This window comes from Nanorana parkeri, unplaced genomic scaffold (assembly GCF_000935625.1).
Source record: "Nanorana parkeri isolate BGI_ZX_2015 unplaced genomic scaffold, ASM93562v1 scaffold416, whole genome shotgun sequence".
In the NCBI taxonomy this organism is placed as follows: domain Eukaryota; kingdom Metazoa; phylum Chordata; class Amphibia; order Anura; family Dicroglossidae; genus Nanorana; species Nanorana parkeri.
The window spans coordinates 333,793-337,808 of record NW_017306684.1 but is presented as its reverse complement, the minus strand read 5'-3'; positions in this window follow the sequence as shown (position 1 = coordinate 337,808).

The following is a 4,016-nucleotide window of genomic DNA, read 5'->3' as shown; positions in this document are numbered from 1 at the left end:
CTAGTGGGACACATATAGCATGGGCTAGGAATACTATGGGGTCTATGCACTAAGCTGCCGTAGGCAGCCGAGTGAATTAACAACCCGAAATGAAGTCAGACGAATGCTGTTCGGCTCGGTCCCTCTGTGACACCGAGCAGAATAGCAAAATAGTTTTAAAAAGTAGTAAAAAATAAAATAGAAAATGATTGGGCAGAGCTAGCAGTGATAGCTCACTCCGCCCAACTGTTTTCTATTGGCCGGCGGTTCTGCTGCCGTCAGAATAAAAAAAAAAATCACCATAGGAATGCATAACTAGATTCCTATTGGCTATTTCACTTTGCAATAGCAAACTAGCTATTGCACCCGCCCTCTGCTGCTGTCAATCACTCGAGGGGACCTGATGGAGAACTTCAGATCCCCTCTGCTGATTGACAGCAGCAGTGGGTGAGTGCAACAGCTAGTTTGCTATTGGCTATTGCAAATTGAAATAGCCAATAGGAATCTAGCTATGCATGCCTATGCTGTTTTTTTTTTTTCTGACGGCAGCCAATGGCTCCGATGTCAGAAGAAAAAAAAACCGAGCAGGGAAAGGTTTATCGAAAGGTTCTATCGAGCAGAGTGTTTCTCTCCCGGGCGGCCGGGAGCCGCAATCTAATAGCGGGAGACTCCCGGACCATCAGGGAGAGTTGGGCTGCCTAGAGATCAGTTTCCCTGGTTACCTGGTAACCAGGGACGCTGATCTGTCTGTGCAAGTGGCCGGAGCCAGTCGTGAGATGACGGCTGGCTCCGCCCAGCAGTCAGCAGCAGGCTCTCACCTCGGCTCAGTCGAGCCGAAGCATATACCTTCGGCTCCACGGAGCCGCTCGGCCGACTTCGGGAGCTGTACGGGCTATAGTGAATAGCCCGTACAGCAGCCCTTCGGTTCTACTGAACCGAAGTGGTCCTGGGGCCGAAGCTAGCCGAAGGATCAGCCGGAGCTACGGCTAGATCCTTCGGCAGCTTCGTGAATAGACCCCTATGACTTCCCAATATCTCATTATAAATGCGTCAACACAACCACTGATCAGAAAATTCAAATTTAGCAATAAAACCTGTTTAGTAGCACTCGGTTATAGACTGCTAACACCAGAACTTTGTGTGTATGGGTTAACGTTTGAAACACACACATGGGTGTTTTCCTTATTTCCACATTAAATGAATCCACAGGAAACCAATTAGTATTTACCTTGATTTCTAATTAAAATAATGAATGATAAGCTCTGGGATGGATGATAATTACTCCCAAGCTAAATTGATACATTATAAAAAATGAACAGATCCACAACATCACACAGGTATAAAGTCTGGAGAGGTGAGGGCACGGCACAGCAAATGGTAACACAGACATTGCTTGTTTAATGTTCAGATTTATCAGGACAATGCCCTTCACATTGCACCAAATTTTTGAATTATTAAAGGGAAATATTTTTTATTTTTTGTTTCATTTTTTTTTTTTGTGCTATAATTGCAGGATTTGCCAGAAAGTAGACATTTGTAACTCAATGGGGGTGATTTACTAACCTAAACACACGCACGCACCAGGTGCGTGTGATTTTCACACAGCAAAACGTATTTATCAACCAAAAAGTCTCTAAAAGCATATTTCCACTAATGCCATACATGGAAAAATCATGCACATGATGCATATATAATGCTGCTTCACAGTTTAGACAAAAATGGTTAGCTCATGCATTTACATTCCTGCATTCTTCAACGCAAGCAACACAACATAGAGCTAATTTACACAACATCACCTTGCAAATTCATGCAGGGCTTTGCACAACACACCTGCTGGGTGTGTACACACTACAAAGGTGTCTAGATTCCACCAATAGATCATGCTGGGAGGGAACACACTACAGAGGTGTATACATGTTCCTGGTGTGTTTATAAGGTTAGTAAATCAACCCCAATGTGTGTTGAAATAAGCTTAGGGCTACAGATGATGATTGGATACAATTGTTTAAATCTCTCAGTGGCAAAACTACTACTAACGCATGGTTGGTGTTGCATGGTATTGCAATACAGTTAATTATGAAAGGCACCCCAACACAACTAGGAATATTCTTTTTTTTTTTTTTTAAACATTAGATTTTTTTATATCAGTAAGGGGTATGAAATATACAGCACAAACCATAACAATGACATCTGACATCAATTGCAACATTGTCAAGTATAGTGACAGAGGTATATTCAGTACTGTCGGTCGGAGCATATACAATCATCCACATCTTAGTCATAAAAGTAATAAAACTCGAGGAGTTCAGATAAGATCTAAGGAGGGTTGTAAAATCTATATCGGGCACTGCGCCAGGAATAGAGAAGGTCTAGAAATAGTAGAAATAGGGAGGTGTTGCAGGTTGAGGAGGTAGGAAAGGCTCTAATGGAGGTTGGGGATAAGTAGAGGGATGGGTGGAGGGAGGGCAACATTAAAGGGGGGGGGGGGGGTAGGTAAGTTCTTATGAGTAAGCACAACTCCTCAAGGTTCTTCCTTTTATGTCTTTTTACCTGAGCAAACCTTTTCTCTACAATAAACCTGCAATTAAGTCATAAAATGAAGCAATTTTATTACATTTACATTTTGTTTAGATGTGTCAGGACCAAGGCAAGGTCTGAAAAGTGTGGCTCTGCAGGCGGTGGGGTATGTAGAGCCAGCTTCCTTGCCGAAGCAAAGTTATTTCTGTGTTGTAGAAATCACATCCCCAACACACAAATGGGAACCGTGATTTGTTTTTCAATCTCTTTTGTGACAGCAGGCAGGTGAAAACACCTGGGTGTATCCAGAATGGCATATATGTGTGTCCCAGGTTCAGGATGTATGCAGATTTTTTTTCCACTAGAGGAGAGTACTGGGAGGCTGGAATGGTAGAGGTAATGAGCCTGGCGGAAGGAGGCTGGCTCATTAGGGCCTCTATAAGAACTCCTAGACTGCTCAGAGAATTGCTCCACCCTGGAACCAGTTTCATGCCTGAGTAGACTGGGGGGAGCTTCCTGCTGACCTGTGTGGTGACAAAGAAAACAAACTTGTGTGGTGAGACACAGCCTGTGTGGCTGTTGACTGAATGGGGAGATAGGTGCTTGGGGCAGCACCAGGTTGCACCTAGCTGGTAGTGAAGGATACTGTGTATGTAGTAGGTGGCCAACAGGCCAGGGTTTATTTTCATGTTTTGTTTATTTTGCTCAATTTGTTTTGTTAATAGTTGAAAATAAACTGCACGTGTGTTTCACCAGACGAAAGCCTCGTTTGCGGTGCCTAATTTCTGTGGTGTGAACACACACCACACACCCGCTGCCGATCTAACACTCTCACACTTCATACACTTCGGCTGATTTAGTTGAATATCTTTACATGAAAAATTGTGTTACTTTTAAGTTTTATTATCCAGTCATATGAAAAGAAAATCCATGTTTACTCATTTCATCGGCACTTGATTGGAAGATTGAAATGAACATTTACATAATTTATTATATGAAGATCCTCCGGAGTGGAGGATCTTCATATAATTTAGTTAATCAGCCTTAATACCTAACTTCAAGGACTGCACCTCAATCATGTAATTATAGTTGTGAAAATCATCATCACTATTTATGTATTATTTTATGGGGCATGGTCATCAAAATTATTTTTTTTTCACAGTGGAGAAGGACAATGTTGCAAAAATGTCAATGGTGGAATGTTTTTTGGACATATTGATAAAAAGCAGATCAAGTCAGACACCTTTTTATAAATTCTTTATTTATATTTTGTAACAACATACAATATAGAACATAAGAAAAAACATTTACAGATCATATTTTTAACACAAATTAGACATTATGGCCCCATTCACACAGGAATCGGCCGGCGCGTACAGCTTCATGCTGCGTGCAGGGCCGTATAGGGCAGCTCCCAGCAAGGACAGGTGCTGCGTGTGATTAGTACGCAGCCCCCATGCTGCTCTATGGGACTATGTGGCCGTACGCCCCCCCCCCCCCCTGCCCCCCCCCCCCGCCCG